This window comes from Eurosta solidaginis, chromosome 2, assembly GCF_040869045.1.
Source record: "Eurosta solidaginis isolate ZX-2024a chromosome 2, ASM4086904v1, whole genome shotgun sequence".
NCBI lineage: Eukaryota > Metazoa > Arthropoda > Insecta > Diptera > Tephritidae > Eurosta > Eurosta solidaginis.
The window spans coordinates 9,390,851-9,412,263 of NC_090320.1; the positions used below are offsets into that span (position 1 = coordinate 9,390,851).

A 21,413-nucleotide genomic window follows, 5' to 3' on the forward strand; every position below is an offset into this window, starting at 1 on the left:
GGATAGTCCCAGCCCTAGTTAAAACCCACGCCCACTTTTATATAAAAGATGTTTGAAAAGATCGTACACTAGAATAATAAGCTATATTTTAGCGAAAAATTGTTTTGTATCAATGATATCTCACTTATCAAGTTTTATTGTAAGAAGAAATTGGGAGATATTTTTTTAATGTGCGAAGCCGCATCCCTATTCCGATCAAGCATTACAAAACATTTCTAGAGCTTAAAAAATCCCTCGTAACAAAATGCGAAAAATTTATTTATCTGAAATGAACTGAGTATATAATATTAGTTTGCACCCAAACTTAGACACCCTTACTTGTTTTTTGTTTGTTTTAATTAGCTGAACAAACAGCTTTTGCTCCATCAAAATAACAAACCAAATGTGTTTATTGATATTCTAGCGAAATGAAATGACGCATTTTACTATAATTTTTCAAAACAATATTTTTTTGAAATTGTTTGTTTATTTATATGTGGGCGAGTCCCAAATAAGGTCCGTCACGAACCGGAAACCAAAAATGGTCAGAATTTATTCCTATTACTAAAATTTTTTTCCAATTTATAAACTTTAGAAAACGGAGGTTTTATAAATTGACCTTGCCCCTATCCTTATTATTTTCCTAGTAAGCAAACGTGGAATTGAAATTAAAAAAGCTATCAGATGTTAAATAGGTCTGTTTACTAAAATTTTTCCGGAAAGTTCGGGTAACATTTTTTGTTGGTGTTTGTAAAGTCCATTACCTCTCTTCCTTTAGTTGATCCATATATTTTGGCCTATAAATTTATTTTTGCTTAGCAAACGAACAAAACATTTTTGTTGTCAGAAAGAGGGCATTTTGCGCTTTCAGGAGTGTATTATAAACTGTTAATTGATTCTTGGAGATGTTAAACAAATCTTACAAAATATGAGGAAAATTTAAATTCTGTGTATCTCTTTTTTAATTTATATATACAAAGGATTATCTGAGGAAAATCTAAAATCAGTTCTGGTTTCAACAAGATATGAACTTTAAAGATTAATTTAGGCTTTATTGGTGTATTCAATAATTTTATATGAAGACACAAAATGAAGCAGTACAAACTAGCTTGCATTTTTCTTGTGAATCTTATCTGCTTAAAAAAAATATCTGTATATATAAAAATTAATTTTTGTATGTATGTCATCGACGCCAAATTCTTGCCAAAATACCTTAAGTGTCGCGTGCTCCGAAAAATAGGCAATGCACTGTATGATCTCGAGGACCTAAACGGGAAATTGATAGGTCGCTTCCATGCTTCGGATATTCGTCCACAATGAACCAACAAGATCATTTTTTTTTTCCAAATTACAATTAGATTTTTTTTATACCTACCCATTGGATTTTTTTTGTTTGTCTGGGCGTTTTGGCGGTCGGGGACATCTCGCACAGTATTCTCCTCGAGCACTGAACTCATAGGATGTTCACACGCGTACTCACTCCAAGCTTGGGTCGGACTAGCCTTTAGGAGTTTTGACGAGTTCTCCATAACAAATGTCTACTTGCCGCAAAGCCTTAAACTAGGAAATAGAATTAATTCCCGATTTGACTTAACTTTTTTTGATGGACCTATGTTGCCCGACTAGCTTCGTAGTAGGACTCTGAGACTCTTATCTCAGGGGTGAGTCGTGCCCCACGTTGATTGGCATCGGAGGTCCCTGGCAGTGGCTTCCCACAGATGATCCGGTTTCCTGTTCGCTTCATCGTCAGGTCTTCAAAGCGAAGCAGGTTTGTTACGGTCTGCTGTTATCGTCTACGGTTACGGTCCACTTGGGAGCGTTTTCTTTGGAACGGTATAGTGGCTGGTGATGGGACCTAAAAAATGACGATGAAAAGAATCGAAACGAAAAAGGGCGATCGCCAGAGAAAAATAACCATGCTGTTTCCGGAAAAAGTTGATTTTGAGGCTTTTTTCTTTCTTCGCTTGGGCAACACCACCGTTCAGATCATAAAATATCACTCAAATCGTAAAGAAATATAGCAGTCTATTTGGCTCACAACAGTTCAAGTGATTGTATTTCGGGGTACACTTCGATATCGATCGGTAATTACAAAAAGGATTCCAACGTGGTAAAATATGCAAATAGTATAAACTGCACAAGCACCATTCGCAAATGGTCATGAAAATACCAAACGACAGCAGCCATTCCGGCAGGGACCACATTTACCGCAAGAACACTTACCAGCAATAACGATTACCGGCAACCACCTTGGGATTACCAAATACACACTCTAGAAATCCGGGTGAGTTCGTTCCTAATAAGGAAAACCAAATTTTTTTTATGGAAACAAACTAATCTGTTACACCTGAATTGTAAATAACCAACTGCCCTAGATAAATATGGGGAATATTGTTATTAACTTAATCGAGATAAATTTTGCTGTTAGTAAGTAGTTGAGTACACTTTCAATTTTTATTCAAAACGGAAAATGTACTACCGTGTTAGTAATTACAACAATAGTAAGAAAATCACACTAATTCAATATGGGAATGCTGACTTCCTTTATTGACTTAGAAGGAACTTAGGGCATACACCCGCCGCGCCCCCAAGTTATATTCGGCCTTTTGTATTTATTCCCTTTCAGCTTTTTGTTTTAATTTTCAGCTTGTTTTTTTTTACTTCCACAGTTAGTAACCGGTCATGTCCGGTTCGGTAATTTTTTTGCGTTTAGTTTTCTTTTGCGGTTATTTTTTTTTTTTGAATTTAAATTTTTGAAGGTTTAACGGTCCGTCCGTGGCATCCGGTTCGACCGGATGTTATTTTATTTTGAATTATAAGCGTTTTGAGTCGGCTCTGCGCTTTTTGACGGTTTTTTTTTAAAGGCATGATAGGATTTTCTTTTTGTTATGGCTCAGGAACAGTAAGGTTGGCAAGGACCCCGCCCAGCCGACATGACTAGCCACTGTGCACCACCAGATCATGCCGACTGCCTTCCTTGCTGCTCCCGTAGAAGATGCGTATTCCATAACAAAATCCAATCCGGCACACGTACTTTACAGAAGCGTGGAATATTTCCTGAACCAGTGCATAAAACGTCCATCAATTTAAAGCAATAATTGTAAGTATATGTTATAATAGAATAAATAACATAATATGTTGATGCTTTTATATATTTGCGGAACAGGTAACATTTGTTGGCCAAGGTAATTCTCGCTGAATTTTACATCTGAAATTGATGTTGGTGTATAGCAATCAAAAAGGTGCTACAAAAAAATTAATGTGACTGTGTTATCATTTATTTGCAAGGGAAATTCTTCGCTGGATTAATGTTTGGTCCTACGTAAACGAAGTCCTTTAATACTTCGAACTCCTTGTAGCCAACAGTGGCGTAGCAATCAAGGCGCGAGTGAATTGACTCTTTGCATGATGACGGAAGGTACTTAGTTTTGTCCAAGGTTAACCTCCAAACTCACTAATTTCGAGTCGGCAGAGCTTATGTGGCGATTGGCTGTGCCAATGATGTCAAAACTGTCAGTTTTTACTAGGACATTTTTGATGAAAATTAGGTACTGCACCATAAAGTAAAACATTACCAAAGTAGTTTTTGAAATTTTATTATTTATTTATCATTATTCATAAATTTTTTCAACAGGTGGCCATACTAATCATGAAACGAGCAAGAAGCTTGTGGACCGCAGATGCAGAGGAGGCTTTTATCATGTTGTGGGAATAAAAATTGGATGAGATAAGAGGACACAGGAAAAATCACCTCGTATCGACATCAACGTCACGTCAATGCGAAACGGGTATTTACTAAAGCAATTTATTGACGTTGATGTGTTATCAATAGTTGTATAGAAAAACTATGATCCCCATACTTTTGACAAGTGTTTATTTTCAATTTGTTCAGTGGTTGCTTGGTAGTTAGTGTAAAATTTGTGATTTAAAATGTTTTTTTGTATGGGACAGCGAAAATTTGAGTGATGACGAGTGCAAGGAGATGTTACTTTTCCAAATAAAAGAGATGCGTGAAAGGTCTGACATTTTAAATTTGCCAGATAGGAAGTTTGTACTATAATTGATGATTTCCATTTGTAAGGTCATAGTTAAATCTGGCATCACAGTGGTAACTCTATATAAATGCATCTCTGCATAGAATGGATTTGTTGTCTATATATTACTGATTGCTCTCTTTTATCTTTTTAATGTACTAATGTGTTTAAAATGAATTTCTATCTGATATGTTAATTTGAATGAAAATGAATAAAAAGTCTTCACCTAACAGCCATCCTTACAGGTCAGAAGTGAGACCGAGACCTTTACGCGAAGTAATTGTTTAATTGGAAAATGAAAAATTACAATCGGTTGAGCAATAGAAAACGTATTAAAATATCGGTGTGCGAAAATTGATAAAGAACAATAAAAGAAAAGCGTCGCGAAGTGAAATTGCGGTATAGAAATGAATTTCTTCTATAACTTTTGAGAAAATTTAAATAAATGCTATAATTTTGTGATCGAATGCGCGTACGAATGGGCGAGCATCGTATACATATATACAAGTGTTAAACGCTAAGTGTTAAGAGCGATAGTGTTGTTGTTGGTGTTGAATGCGCGTATGAATATCCGAGCATTGCACATACTGATATACATACAATCGAAATCGGTTTCGCGTTATAACATTTGTTGTGCATATATACAAACGTTTGTTAAGGGTGTTTAGAAAATAACATTGACGGTCCTATTCTACAGTGGTAACAACTTAATTTTTTACCGGTTACGAAATCTTCTGGCAACTTTTACACCTTTTTGGTATTCTGAAGGCAAAAGTTGCCGGATAACAACGTAACCACTAAAATAGGTGGTAACATCGGCGTAACCACATAAAACAGCTGATGTTTACTCTGAAAAATAAATAAAGCGAAGGTGAAAATTAAATCGAGCATTTTAAAAACAAATACAATAAACAAATACAAGGAAAAGTAAAAATTAGCCAAAACGTTTCAAACGTCAATAATCAGTTTAATATAATAAAAATGTCTAATTTAATATTATTGCTGCTTGCTGAAGATGAAGAATATGATGAAATTTTGGAACGGAGACATAACTTAAAGAGTCTTCGGGACAGTAGTGATCCTTTGAACCTTCCTTGTAGTACCTTCAAAGAGCATTTTCGTTTACCGAAAGAAGCCTGTAAAATAATTATAGAAGAGTTGTGGCCAAAGGATGACCAACCTACTTCTCTGCCTTTTGGAGTACGATTTTTTTGTTGTCACATTTTTAGCACATGGATCGTAACAAAAATACGCTGCGCTCAGCCAATCTTCTGCATCACGAGCTATCAAATACATTACAAAATTAATTGTGAAAGAAAAAGCATCTGAAGTAAGTTTTCCTACCACAAACGAGGAGCAGTTGGCTATAAAAGCAAGGTAACGTTGAACGTGGAAACTTACAGATAGTACATGGGATAATATTTTTTGTTTCTACTTATTTAGGTTCTACGCAAAGTTTGATTTGAAGGGCGTTATCGGTGCAATCGATTGCACACATGTGGCGCTCATTTGTCCACCAAGAACTTTTCCGGCCAGACCGTGTAGCCTCTACATGAATCGCAAAGGATACTACAGCGTTAATGCTGAAGCTGTTTGCGACGAAAACTTAAAGTTTCTGGCAATTGATGCAACTTTTCCTGGGTCATGCCACGACTCAGGTATATGGACAACATCAAACGTGCGTGCGTTTATGAGCGGGCAGAGAGGAAGCTTACTACTAGGTGATCAGGGTTACCCCCTAGAGCTTTGGATTATCACACCCTTAGCTCAGCCCGCAAATCCTCGGGAACAAAAAATTCAATAAAATACTTTGTAAGGCAAGGAATGTTATTGAAAGAGGATTTGGAGTGGTTAAGTCACGTTTTCGATGCTTGGCACAACATCGCACTTTAAATTATAGTCCCGAAAGAGTAACTATAATTGTAAACGCCTGCTTTATTCTTCACAATGTTGTAAGAAAAAATTTTCCGAGTGACGAAGTGGAAATTAAAGAAGTGGAGCCAGACGAGGAAACGACTGCACCAGAAATTGCCACTAACACCCATCTTCACCGCCAAGGCGAAAGGATTCGCCAGCAGTTAATCAACCATATACCCTGACTGTGCCTGCGAATAGGATAATAAAATAATATATGTAAACAAAACACAAACAAATACTGAAGAATGAATAAAAATTTAGACACAATTTAAAATTTTCAAAACTTTTTATTAATTATATGATTGACTTGCAGGTTTCTTATTTGTGGGTTTATATTTCTAAATAAGTCAATAACAAAAAAATAGTAGTGAGTATATTCTTTGATAATTTTGTTTCATAGTAATGAGTTTTATCACATTCCATATTGCTTACTTAAAAACTAATATAGATTTGTTTATAAAGTAAATAAAATAGCAAAAAGTACAGAATAGTCTGTTTTTAAGTTTGTAAATAAGTTTATCACATTTTGTATTGGTTACTTAAAAAGCAAAAATTACTGGACTATATTGATACATTTAAAATTAAAAGAAATTCGTTTAAAATGAAATAAAAATTCAATAATATAAAACAAATAAAAATTAATTCAGTCTTTTTTAATTTCTTAAATTACTTAATATTTAAAAAAAAGGAATTCAATGTTCTTAAGCTAAACTTAAAGCATACTGGCTGACATCATACGAGCTTAGTCCCGGTGTTGTCTTTGCAATGCCACCATCTCCTGAATTGCCGCAGCCAACGACATCAACCCATTTCCCAAATTATCTAGGGACTCAGCCAGTCTTGACTGTTCATGACGTCTGTTCCTCATGTCCTGTTGCACCAATTCTAAAATTTCATCCTTAGCGCTCCTTCTTCTGTTGCGTGACGTTGACAACACAACTTGTCTGGGCGTATCAGCATTCAGCGCGGCAGAATTGCTCGCAGCAGCACTACGTGGCACGGGATTGGGAGTAACAGGACGTGAGGAAGTTCGACTGGGCGATTCACTTACCACTAAGCAAAACGAGGCAAACTCGTTCGGATCTTCCGCAAAAGCAAGTGGTGGAATTTCCAGTGGTAATTCCTCTGGCGTTGGAGGAACATTTTCGGCATTGTTGGCGTTCTACTAATAAAAAAAAGTATTACCGTCACACATTTTTTTACAATATAAAAATATAATACTACAATATCGGCAGTATAGTTTAAGTATATGAAAACATATTTCAATTCTTAAATAAAAATGCAAGAAATGCATATATGTACATGGGCATAATAATTACACACATACACTACCAGCGGTTATTATTGTATTACACAAGTTTATTACAAATATATTTACCTGGAAGCCGAGCCTTGAGGTTGAATGGCCCTCCACAGCAGCAATCCCAAACACCTCTAACGCTTGCTGCTCGAAGTCAGTGAGCTCTGCCACAGGATTTTGCCCACCACCTGTCTTTCTCCTCTCGGCAGAAAATTTTCGGGCCCGGGAACGCAACTGTTTTCACCAGTTTCGCAAACTCTGAAATTATAAATAAAGACAAACAATCAGTTCTTACCCTCTTTCCAATAATAATTTAGTAGTATGTAGTTATGTATGGTATTATTCTAGTGTTTGTGGCGCTCCTACATGCTTTGTTCTGCCAAGTACAAATTTCAACAACTAATAACTTATAAATAAGAATTTTAGTATTTAATTACACAGGTGCGCTCTTCTATGTTATTGGACATTAAAATGTGTACTTGACACAGAAATCCTGCAGTTTGCATTACTCCGGCTACGTGTTTGAACGCACAATCACGCTGTAGCCGGAGTAAATTTTTGGCACACAAAACAACACAAAACCCTTAATTATATAAAAATCAATTTGCTTACCTCTCGCCAGGTATCGCATGTTCTTGGTGGCCCCACCATCGCATTCAATTTTGATGTGAGCTCCTCCCACATCCTTTGAACCTGATTTGGCGATGTGGGGCAGTTTTTACCTTGCAGGAGCTCGGGATGATCCCTACAATATGCCACATATAGTCGCAACTGGGACGGGGTGGTACGTGCATATTTTCTATAATTAAAATAAATAATTAATAATGAATTTAACAAAATATTTACCAAAATTTACTTACTTGTTGATTTCCATTTTCCTTTTTTCTTCTTTTGATTGCAAAAACATATGTTTTTCAATTCCACCATACACACTGGTGAGTTTCTTCGTCATGACAGCGGTACCATCTGCTCAGAATCGCGGTTACATTTGGGGGTTACGACTTTTGGTAATTTTGTTTACCGATAACAATTTTACCGGATACGCGCAGCATAGGGTCGTGAGTGTGAAACATTTGAAGGTACATATAATCTATGTATGCCAAATAAGCGTGTGCGTAGAAATTCGCGAAATTTCTAGACCAATCGGGAAAAGACAGTGACAGTGAGTTCGTAGAATAATTCATTTTAGTGAGAAGTGCTAATAAGAATTAAAATGTCTTTGAGAGTAAAGATAAGTTCACTAAGAGTGGATGAACTCAAAGAGCAATTGCGTGCTCGTCATCTCTCAACAGTAGGAACGAAAGCTGAGTTGGTACTACGGTTATCGGAATGTGTGAATGCCGATGAAATTGAAGTTCAAAATAATGAATGTGGATTGCAAGAACAAGTGAACGATTTGCGTAGCATGGTGGAAAACATGCTGACAGCTGTTCGAAGCTTAACTGACCACATGCAAGCAAACAATAATAACGGTACCAGTGTAGAAAGACAAAGTGATAATGTTGGTAGAGAGGGAATAAATAACTCACCACATAGTTCGAATGTTACAGTGGGACGAAATGTAAGTGTGAAGGAAATTGCCGAAACAATTCCTGAATATAACCCCACTAGTGAGAATTCTTTGACAGTGTATCAATTTGTTGATCGTGAAAACAGTGCGGTTGATGCATATCAATGGGACGAAAAGTGTTTACTTTTAGCTGTGTATAGTAAGATAAAAGGTGCTGCAAGAATGTGGCTTGATGCATCACCTCAATTTCACTCAAGTTGGGTTGAATTTGCAAACGGTTTAATAAGTGAATTCGGACATGAATTAAATGAAGCAGAAGTGCAAATGGCAAGTGCAACACGTAAACAAAACGAAAACATTATGGGCTATTGTTTTAGAGTGAGTGGACTTGGTCGTCGATACGGGTTGAGCAAAAATGCAATAATTAAATATTGTCGTGACGGGCTTAAGCATCGCGAGCTACAGTTGGCAATATCGGCGGTTCGGTTCAAATCGGTTAAAGAAATGCGTGAAACAATCGAGGACTATCTAGAAAATTCGGCGGTGACGAGGAATGTTATAAGTGATACTCGTGGCACCCCGCGTGGTAACAAACCATATACGAGTGGAATTAAAAGCGAATATGAGAAAAGTGATATACAGAAGGAAAAAGTAAAATGCTTTAATTGCCAAGAACTAGGACATTACGCGCAGGAGTGTAAAAAGGAAAAACAGCCACGTCGTTGTAAAGATTTTACCAAATTCCACGGTAGCGGTGAACCAGAAAATTGTGGTAAAAAGAGTAGTGTTAAACTAACTCAAGTTAATGAGCAAACGAAATTCGGCGAGAAATATATCAAAATAAAAGGTAAGTCATTTTTGGCTTTTATTGATACCGGTAGCGAATGTAGCATGATAAAGCGGTCAATAGCAGATACTTTGCCGATACCACATCAAGAGTGTTCGATGGTAATTTATGGTATATGCGGCGGTAGAAAATGTTTATTTGATTTAGACAATAAGGTAGTCAACATAGATTTATTTGTTGTTGACGATGGTGTTATATCGACTGATATTCTTCTTCGGCAGGATGTATTTACAAATAAAGACGTAGTAGCAAGAATATCGAATAAAGATTTCCAGTTTTCATCACAAGTAGCAAAAGCAAACGTAGAAAAAACAGACAGAAAAGCGGATGATATTGTGAACAGGGGCGATGAGCAAATTAAAGATGAATTTCAAAAACTTTTAAATGATAATAGCGATATATTTTCTGAGCGCTTATAAAACATTGGGTTAACTGATGCAATCGAAATGAAGATCGAGTTGACGACGAATGAAGCTATAGCACAAAAACCTTTTAGGGTTCCAGAGCCGAAGAAAGAAATTATAAGAAAAATTATTAATGAACTTTTAGAATGCAACATTATAACGAAATCTCAGTAGGAGTATGCTAGTCCAGTAGTCTTAGTAACCAAGAAGAATGGGGGTGAGCGCCTCTGTGTAGACTTTAGGCGAATCAACAAATATACAGCGAAGGAGGTTTATCCAACTCCAAACATCGAGGAGCGCTTGAGTGAAGCGATGAAGTTTAAGTATTTTTCAATACTTGATTTAAACAGCGGTTATTATCAAGTACCAATAAAAGAAGAGTGTAGGAAATTCACAGCGTTTATAACTACCGAGGGCTTGTACGAATTTAAGCGAATGCCTTTTGGGCTTAAGAATGCGCCAGCGGTATTTCAACGGTTAATGCAGAATATTGCTGAGAAAACGAGACCCGGCGATATGATCCATTATATGGATGACATCTTAGTAGGTGAGCAACAATATTCAAGAAATGAACGAGAAGTTAGCGAGAGTTTTCAGAGCATTGAGACAGCTAAACGTAACATTAAATAAAAACAAATGCCAGTTTTTCAAGCAGACTATCGAGTTTCTAGGCCATGAACTTCACCCTGATGGAGTAAGTCCAGGGAGTATGAAGACAGCAGCGATTGAATGTTTCCCTTTTCCGAAATCAGTTACAGATGTTAGAAAGTTTTTAGGGTTGAGCGGATACTTCCAAAGATTTGTGGCGGGGTATTCAATTGTGAGCGAACCATTGCGGAAATTGTTGCGGAAAAATCAGCCATTTGAATGGGCTGAAAAACAAGAAACGGCTTTTTGTAAGTTAAAACAAGCTTTGACATCAAAACCAGTTATGACAGCGTATAGAGTTGAGGCAGAACATCAGATTCATACGGACGCTAGTTCAGTAGGAATCGCAGGCGTTTTAATGCAGAACGAAGATGGTGACTGGAAGCCAGTTGCCTACTACAGTAGATCCACTACGGAGTGTGAGCGAAAGTTTCATAGCTACGAGCTTGAGGTTTTAGCTGTGGTTAGTAGCTTAGAACGGTTCAGATTTTACGTGCAAGGCAAGCATGTTGTCATAGTTACTGACTGCAGTGCGGTGACATCGACTATGAACAAAAGAGAACTAATACCAAGAATAGCGCGTTGGTGGTTACGTATACAAGATTTTGACGTAACATTTGAGCATCGGGTAGGTAAGCGTATGGAGCATGTTGATTTCCTGAGTAGAACACCATACGAAGAAAACGAAGAATTATATATAGCATCTTTAAAAGTAGCAAAGACATCACTAGAGACCAACGATTGGGTTTATACGATGCAGCAGCAAGATACAAATTTACGGGATATCATCAATAAAATTATGAACGGCGATAAAACATTGAACGACGAGTACAAGGTGGAAAATGGTAGACTTTATCGTAGAAATAAAGGTAAATTGTTATGGGTAGTTCCAAATTCGATGAGGTACAAAATTATACAAAATATACATGAAAAGGTAAAGCACCTGAGTACAGAGAAGATTTTAGAAGAGACCCAAAAATATTTTTGGTTCCCCAGAATGCGTTGTTTTGTGAAATCGTTTATCAAGTCATGCATAGAGTGTGCGTATAATAAGCAGCGTGGTGGTAAGCAAGAAGGCGAGTACCATTATAGCGATATGGAGCCAATACCTTTTAAGACAGTCCATCTAGATCATCTAGGACAATTCCCTAAGAGTAAGAAACAGAATGAACACATATTAGTCTTTGTCGACGAATTTACAAAATTTACAATCGTGAGAGCAGTAAGAAGTACAGCGACGCGACATGTGGTGGCGATATTAAATGAGGTCAGCAGTTATTTTGGCATACCAGCGAGAATAGTGACTGATAGAGGGACAGCGTTTACGTCCAACGACTTTAAGAAATATTGTAACGAAAATGACATAAAACATATTTTGAATGCAGTACGAACACCAAGAGCGAATGGACATGCTGAAAGTGCAAATCGAACGATTATGAGCATGTTATTGACATCAACAAGCGAGAACAGACTGCGGGACGATGAACTTCGAGCAATACAATGGACATTAAATTCAACTAAGAATAAAACTACAGGTCGATCTCCACAAGTATTACTTTTTAACTTTAAACCACGAGATATACTACAAAATAAACAAATACTAGCATTACATAAAGACGAAATGATAACCAGCGATGAACTACAGGACGTACAACTAAAAGCAACAGCAAGAGTAAATAATGAACCAGTTAAAGCAAAGAAACGTTTCGATGAGCGACATAAGAAACCAATAAACTATAGCGCTGGTGATTTAGTCTTAGCAGAAAACGAGCCTGCCAGTACCGGAAGTTCACGTAAACTAGAACCTCCGTACAAAGGGCCATTCATAATAACGAATGCAATTGGGAACGATCGATATTCAATTGAAGATGTGCCAGAATCGAGTCGTAAGAAGCGGCACTATTCTTCGATATATGCATCTGACAAATTAAAACCATGGTGTATACTTCCAAATTTTGATGGGTACAGTGATGACAGCGGTGGATCCGAGGGCGAATCCAGTGATCAGGATTGGCCGAATGTAAGGTCATAGTTAAATCTGGCATCACAGTGGTAACTCTATATAAATGCATCTCTGCATAGAATGGATTTGTTGTCTATATATTACTGATTGCTCTCTTTTATATTTTTAATGTACTAATGTGTTTAAAATGAATTTCTATCTGATATGTTAATTTGATTGAAAATGAATAAAAAGTCTTCATCTAACAGCCATCCTTACACATTAGAGCACGATTCTCCATTCCGGGCAAGATATAAAGAATTTATTTACATTATTAAATAAGTCAGATTCTTACAAAATCTTAAAACAAGTCTTTGCTTCGCCCAACCAGCGGTAAGGGGAATACTTAACAACGTCAAATCTATGCAGAATGACTATTTACTAAACCAATCACCCCTATTATGCTTGTCAATAGTGAGAAATTTACTGTCGACGCTCATGAATTGGTATCGGCGTTGTCAAAGTCGATGATAACTATTGATGGGTGTTGATGCTTTTTTAGCATCGGCTAAAACAATATTGAAGTTGTGTTGACGTGACGTGACACAAAATTTGTCAACACAGTTTTTGGTGACGACAAGTGCTGCAATACGAAATTCGGCTATTAAAAATTGGTAAAATAAGCCTTATTTATTCCTATAAATACACGTTATTTATTTATTTTTAATATAATTTCAGAAAATGGTAAAAATAACCAACAACCAATTCACGGAGCTTGTTGCAGAAGTTCCAACAAATTTTAAGTCCCAATGGCAAGGTATTGCAGCCAAATTGGAATGCTCTCGGACCGCCATTCAAAAATGCTGAAGGTTGGCAAAAGGTGAAAAACTATTTATTTTACTTCGTATATAGTTTAACCTGGAGATCAAAAACATTTATGCTGGATGTGGACTAGTCCCTTTGGTGACCGAGGAGTATACAGCTTTGGTGGCCCACACACGTTCTCCGTTAAGCGTTCCATCCCCCTATCTGGTTACGGCTACTATGCAGCGTGCTTAACCTGGGCTTGTCTTCTTCAAATCGACGCGAAAAACGGTGGCGAGTTGAGTTTCGAGGAGCGTCAATTTATTGACATGTGTTACAAGTTTCGACCTCCAAATTCAAGGTTTGGAGAGACCTTAAATGCAAGGTCAAAAGAAAGCTTGTCCACAATAAACAAGAGTGCCGTGCCTCCAGGCAATTGGTGCTAAGCCCACTGGAGGAACAGGTTGCGAATTTAGTACATTAAAAAAAAAAATCACAAATTTTAAACTAAACATCAAATATCAACTGAAAAAATTGTAAATAAACAATTGTCAAAAGAATAGGGATCATAGTTTTTCTATAAAATTATAGATAACACGTCAACGTCAATACATTGTTTTACTAAATACCAATCCTGCCTTGACGTGACGTTGTTGTCGATACGACGTGATGTCGATGACGATACGAAGTGATGGTTGACATTGACAACCATAATAGGGGTGAATGTATTGACGTTGATGTGTTATCAACCATTTTATATAAAAACTATGATCCCCCATACTTTTCACAATTGTTTATTACAATTTTTTCTGTGGTTATTTGGTGTTTAGTTTAAAATTTCCGATTTAAAACGTTTTTTGTATCAGAAAGTGAAAGTTCAAGTGATGACGAGAGCAAGCAAATTTCGCTACTTAAAGGAAAGAGATGCGCCAAAGATCTGACATTTTTAATTTGCCAGATACGAAGTAGTATAATTGCTAACTTGTATTAGTGCAAAATTAGCCATTTACAGAAAAATATAAGAACTTTGGTGAAGATATTAGTGGAACGAATTTCTCATAAGTACGCCATTAACGATTCCTGTACATCCCAGGGTGTGGTGCACTAATGGAAAATTTGAACGTATTAGATAATTTCTGAGCTCTCTTTCGACGTTTTAGAACCTGTTTAGCAGTTGCGAACCAATGTAAACAATTACATACCATCAATTGATAGATGTTTGCTTAATTGTAAAATTTGTTGGTTGCTTTAGACTTAGTAAGGCCGCATTTACATGTGTTCTGGAGCAAATAGAGCCGTATATGAAATTAGGGAAACGCCCAACATTTTTTTCCAATAAAATGAAAGTAGCAACAACATTGCAATTTTTAGCCCAAGGATCATACTAGTAAGTGCTGGGAATGATTTCAATTTGGCTTTATCACAGCCTACCCTATCTGCAATATTGACTGAAACGCTTGAAATTTTAGAGCATATAATATGCACCCTGTTTATAAACTTCAAAATGTCCAAGAAGGAAAAAACGTGATTTACCATACGAGCGGTTCATCTCGAGATAGCGCACGACCTCAGTACAGATGCTTGTATCCTTGCTATACGAAATTAAATTTAATAAACCGTTGTGGTGTGCCTATACGATTGAGATTGGCAAGAACTTTGTAGCAGTCAACGAAGCAAAGCGATTCAACGAAGGCTTCGATAGTGTACATATACAATTCGAATTGTCAAATAAGGGTGTCGGATCAGTACGTCGCGATAAATTAAAAAAAAACGATTTTTGGCGCCAGACTTGACCAGACGTGTACCGCTTGAACGGAAAATTTTGACAAATTTGTGGGCTTAGCTAAGCAGAAGTGCTGTTTAAAGCTGTGAATTTTAACTTATTTTAACTTTATATATACACAATTATCTAGTGATCTCTCTTGCGTTTATAAAAAATTACCGGTGTTAAATTACGTACCTCCACATGGAGGCAAGACAAACTGCAAAATTAAGAAAAAAAAGGAAAGAGAATAACCAGCGACAAATGTTCTATAAGAGAGCGGAATTATCAGTCTTCCATGGCGAGGACATTGAAATCTTGTCATGAAATTCGGAACAGGGAATCCAGTGAAGAAGATGACTCTATGAGTGCTAGTAGTACAGAGGCCACTTTTTCAGCTGCTGCCGCTGCTGTTAGTGCCACCTCTGCTACCGTACAAAGCAATTTGAAATCAAATATGTCAAATACTATTAGTGATGAAATGGGTGCAGTAGGCGGTGTCACGGTTGCTGCGAAGGAGGCCGCTGGTACTGGCTTGGCTCGTGCTGCTCTGACTGAGGAGGCTCCTGCTCCCTCTGTAGAGGAAATAAGAAAAAAAAGTATGAACATGGCAAAGAAGGATCCATTTTTCTATAACCCCAATGACCAGGTAACATTTATTGTATTGCTTGAAGTGCTACCGGATTCAAACGGTATTAGAAAGAGAATTTTCTCGAATTTATTTTTTATGGCTCTGATTGACGACATCTCCCTTATAGGATTAAAAGATTTAACAGCAATAGGCAATGGCCAAACTAATTTTTGATACAGCAATCAATGCAAATAATTTTATCAAAAATAATGATTTTGATGCCAAAAACTTGTCGGCATACATTTCTAGATCACTCGTACATAAGTATGGTACCATTACGGTAGTCCCAGTGAAGTACACTGTTGACTTCATTATGAAAAAACATTGAAAGTGAATATCCAATTGCGGAAATTAGTAGACTAACTAGGAAAGATGGTGACTCTTATGTTGAAACCAGCTCGATAAAGATATCCTTTAAAGGAAATAAAATACCAAAAGAAGTTAAACTATGTAAGTGCATATGTCAAGTAGATTATTTTGTACCTGCCGTGAAACAATGTAGGAAATGTGGACGACTTGGACACATTGCTAGCTTTTGCAAGGCTAAGAGACCAGGTACCTCCAGTGTGGCAATACCCCACGATGCGATCCGGCATGTGGGATTTTAAAATGTATTCTCTGTAGTGCAACAACCCATGATACGCAAAATAAGTCCTGTCCGGTTAAATAAAAAGACAAGACATTCAAAAAATAATGACATTTGAAAACTTATCGCTCGAAGAATTTAAAAACAAATACGGTTCTGAAAACAGATTTGCCTTCTTAGAGACTGCTGATGATGAGTTCCCTGAAATCAATAGTCAGGCCATAGCCGAAACAGAAAGGAATACTCAACAGGAAGTGAATAAAATTCTCACAAAAAAGAAGTATAGCAGTGTAGTCAAGGAAAAAGCAGTTAAACAGCCAAGTCAACCGTACATATATAAAGCACCAGGGGCGCAGCCTCGATCACCTTCAACAAGTTTTGTGAATCCACACCGGATTACAGAGCTTGAAAAGATAATCAACGACCTAGTCAAAATGTGCGCACATTTGTGCGAATGCGTTAGCGAACCAAAAATCAAAGATATGTTTGAGACCCTTATGACTAAATACAATTTACACCATGACACCATCTGAAAATTACCACAAAAACTTTAATGCGGTTCCTCCAACATAATATCCAAAGTTATAAAGCAAATAAACTTAATTTAGAATATTTTATAAATAATAATGATATTGATTTCATAATACCTTCGGAAATCTACTCTTTCAATGAAAATGATTCAACCCTTAAATTATTAAATTACAATCTAATGTACTTTGCGAAAGGCTCCAAAAAAAGAATAAATTTACGAGTAAATGGGTATGAAATTAATCAAACTAACTTTATTAAATTTCTAGGCAGATACATAAATAGCAGTCTCACTGTACATAAGCATTATGCGAAGATAATCAAAGACACCACGTCAAATGCAAACGCGATTAAAATGATGACAAATGCGAAGGGCTGGTTACCGCCGAAGCCTGCTGTCAATCTGTATAAATCTCTGGTAAGATCGCAGTTAGAATACGCGAGAACGACTGCCTGTCACTCTCCCAAATATATAGACAAAAGGATAGAGACTTATCAAAATCATCTTCTTAGGAGGTGCCTAGTTGCACTCCGTCAACTCCCAACCATATTCTCTATGCCTTATCAGGTAAACTCCCGACTAAGTTAAGAACTTTATAACTATGAGCTTTTTTTAAAAATAAGACATAACATGAATGTAACTTCGAGTTACAGCTTCTGTTACAATAAGTTCAGAGAACTTTTTGACAAAGTAGATAGAAATATAAAGTTTGAACCCTGCAGTAGGCTCTCCGTTGACCTTATTGTATTGACACCCGTAGCTGCAAAAAAAGAAAATATATCGAATAATATAATCAGAACATTATGTAAGGTAAAGGTACACCGGGCCGGGCACCCCTAGAATGTGTTTATACAATATGGATATCAAATGAAAGCTGTTGCTGAGAGCTTTTAAGTAATTTTCATTGTGATATTCGATTTAGTCGCATCAACCTGGCAAAACTGATAAATATGCATGCGAAGCCGCAATAAAGACATAAATTAATAATACCGACATACCTATTTACATACGTCCTATTCGATTTGCCTGAAATTTGGTATATAAATTTGCATATATTAGTATTTACGATCCTTTTTTCCGGGAAGTAGACCAGAGACGGGCTGGGACTGGGATTAGGACTGGGACTGAGACTGAGACTCGGAGTGGGACTGGGACTGGGACTCGTAATGGGACTGGAACAAAATACATACCACCCTTTGAGACTGGCAATAAGATATGAAGAAGAATGAGAAAAACTTGAGAGAAGAGAAAAGAGAAGGAGAAGGATAATGAGGAAGAGGCAGAATGAGACGAAGATGGAGATAGATGAAGCGAAAAATACGGAGGGAGGAGTGAAAACAAAGACTAGGAAAAAGTGTAGAGGGGCGAGGGCGGAGTTAGACGGAAAAACCTTATTAAAATGTATGCAGATATACCAAATTTAGGGCAGAACAACGCCTGCCGGGTATGCTAGTATATATATATTTGTCGACTAGAAATGGTTAAATGGGAATATCTTATCCAAATTTCAATGCATTTATTATATTCGTGAGTTATTTAAGGCAAAATTATATATGGCCTCTTTAAACTCTTAAAAATAACATTTAATGACCTAAAAATTTAACTAAGAATAAACAGAGGGAAAGTTATTTACCAGTATACATATCCGCTTATAAATCGAGGTTTTGGGCCCTTAGCCCGGACTTTAAGGGTGTGTTCGAGATTCCAGCTATGTTGATTTTGTTTACTCTACTAGACCTGAAATTTGTAGTCTCGCAAAGAAAATATTTTCAATGTCATAAAGTGTAATTCATAGAAAAAAATACACGTGTACAATGAAAAAAGGGGACACTTAACTAGTTTTATCTGTTTTCAAGTTGGTCGTACAGTACTACAAAACCAGAGTTCGGAACAGTGCACTAAATTTTGAGCAACAACACTTACAACTTAAGTTGGCTGAGGACGAAAAAAGGAATTGATTTAGCCAGATCCGTCCACACGTCCGTCTATCTGTCTGTGCATACCATAACTTAAGTAAATATTGAAGTTTGGTATATGGGTTCCTTGGCGCTCATCTCCCATCGCTATTAAAAATGAGGGAAATTGGATGGTAACCATGACCACTTTTTATATATATAAAATTTTGGAAATTACATAAAACCTGATTATTGAACTGATATTAAGACTCTTGATTTTTGTTTGAAAATGGGCATGGCACCGCCCACTTCTGGTAAAATCAATTTTACAAATATTATTAATAATAATTCAAAAACCGTTAAACATATCATAAGAAAATTCGACAGAGAGGTTGCCTTTACTATAGAGAATGCTTCGAAGAAGCAATAACGGGATTGGGGAAGGTCAACGCCCCTTTTATATACAAGATATTTAGAATAATGAGTTATATCTCAGCGAAAAATTGTTTTGTATCAGTGATATTTCACTTATCAAGTTTTATTGTAAGAGGAAATTGGGAGACATTTTTTTAATGAGCGCCCTATTCCGATCAAGCATCACAAAACATTTCTAGAGCCTAAAAAAATATCCCTCGCAACAAAATGCGACAAAATAATTTATCTGAAATGAACTGTAAAATTCAAACTCACGCTGAGTATATAATATTCGGTTACACCCAAACTTAGACATCCTTACTTATTTTTTGTTTGTTTTAATTAGCTGAGCAAACAGATTTTGCTCCATCAAAATAACAAATAAATGTGTTTATTGATATTCTAGCGAAATGAAATGACGCATTTTGCTATACTTTTTCAAAACAATATTTCTTTGGAATTGTTTGTTTATTTATATGTGGGCGAGTCCCAAATAAGGTCCATCACGAACCGAAAATCAAATGTGGTCTGACTTTATTTCTATCACTTGGGATTAAAATCAAATATGTGTATGATGCGTAAATCAAATTATTTATTCTTTCCCCTCATCCTGGAGAGAGAAACATGATTTCAAAGAAAGGCTCCATCGGTTTTGCAAATTTGGATATTTTGCTAACAAAATATAACGTCCTTTCTTTAAATTGTTGCGCTGTTAAACCCTGATCTATATTTTTGCTTTTAATAAAATTTTTCCTAGACTTTTTATTTAGCATTAAAAAAACTTTGCAAAACCGAGGTTTTATAAATTGTACCTATCCCTATCCTTATTATTTTCCTAGTAAGCAAACGTCGACTTGAGATTAAAAAAACTTTCAGATGTTAAATAGGTCTGTTTTCTAAAATTTTTCCGGAAAGTTCGGGTAACATTTTTTATTGGTATCTTAAGTCCATTACCTCTCTTCCTTTAGTTGATCCATATATATTGGCCTATAACCTTGTTTTTGCTTACCAAACGAACAAAACTTATATGTTGTCAGAAAGAGGACATTTTGCGCTTTCAGGAGTGTATAAACTGTTAATTGATTCTTGGAGATGTTAGAGAAATCTTACAAAATATGACGAAAATTTAAATTGTTAAATCTTTTTTCTAATTTATATATACAAAGTATTATCTGAGGAAAATCTAAAATCATTTCTGATTTCAACAAGATATGAACTTTAAAGATTAATGTAGGCTTTATTGGTGTATTCAATAATTTCTCTGAAGACACAAAAGAAAGCAGTACAAACTAGTTTGCATTGTGAATCTTAGCTGCTTGAAACAAAAAATATATATAATTGTCGACTAGAAATGGTTAAATGGGAATATATTATCCAAATTTCAATGGATTTATTATTATGGCATTTTTAAATTTTTAATTTGTTTTCTACTTTTGTTCTATTTCTTCTATAAAACTATTATTTTATGACCTAAAAAGTTATCGGAGAATAAACAGAGGGAAAGTTATATACCAGTATACGTATCCGCGTAACCGCACTTAAACATATACAGCATTTTAAAAAGATATAGTGGAAAATTACGGCCATTGGGTCTTTATTTCACTTTCTGTGTCTTATATAAGGAATGTAAGATCTCCCCTTAGCTTCTTTAAGTTTTAATTCTATTTAATTCTATTGATGTAAATTTGTTTCACAATTATAGAATCAGTATGCGGCCGCCATGGTGTGATGGTAATGTACTCCGCCTACACCACGAAGATCCCGGGTTCATGCCCCGAGAAAGGCACCATCAAAAACTTTAGAAACAAATTTATTTCAATTAGCAGAAAATTTTTCTAAACGGTGTCGCCCGTCGGCAGTGTTTGGCAAGCACTCTGAGTGTATTTCTGCCAGGAAATACTCTCAGTGAAAACTCATCTGCCTTGCCGATGCCGTTCGGAGTCGGCATAAAACAAGTAGGTCCCATCCCGCCAATTTGTAGGAAAAAAGAAATAGTAGCACGACGTAAATTGGAAGAGAAGCTCGGCCTTAGATCTCTTCGGAGGTTATCGTGCCTTACATATTTTTGTTTTTATTTATGCTATTTTTCAGAAGTACATTTAAATGATCCATAATTGCAAATGGCAAATTGTGCTCGGCAACAAAACAACTTAACTATATATTCGAAAAATTTAAATTTTTTTGTACATTAAGAGCTGCTTTGCAAATGAC

The 21,413-nt window shown here is 36.2% G+C and overlaps 2 long non-coding RNA genes across 2 annotated transcripts in view; one reads left to right on the top strand and one right to left on the bottom strand.

The window, feature by feature from the left end:
- The window catches only part of LOC137239250 (uncharacterized), a 443,310-nt gene that overhangs the window by 265,705 nt on the left and 156,192 nt on the right, over positions 1 to 21,413 (top strand). The window lies entirely within an intron of this gene.
- On the bottom strand, positions 7,345 to 8,241 carry LOC137241966 (uncharacterized). Its single transcript, XR_010950039.1, has 3 exons — positions 8,091 to 8,241; positions 7,843 to 8,029; positions 7,345 to 7,488 (listed from the first exon to the last, which is right to left on the bottom strand). It is a non-coding gene; the product is annotated as an uncharacterized lncRNA (long non-coding RNA).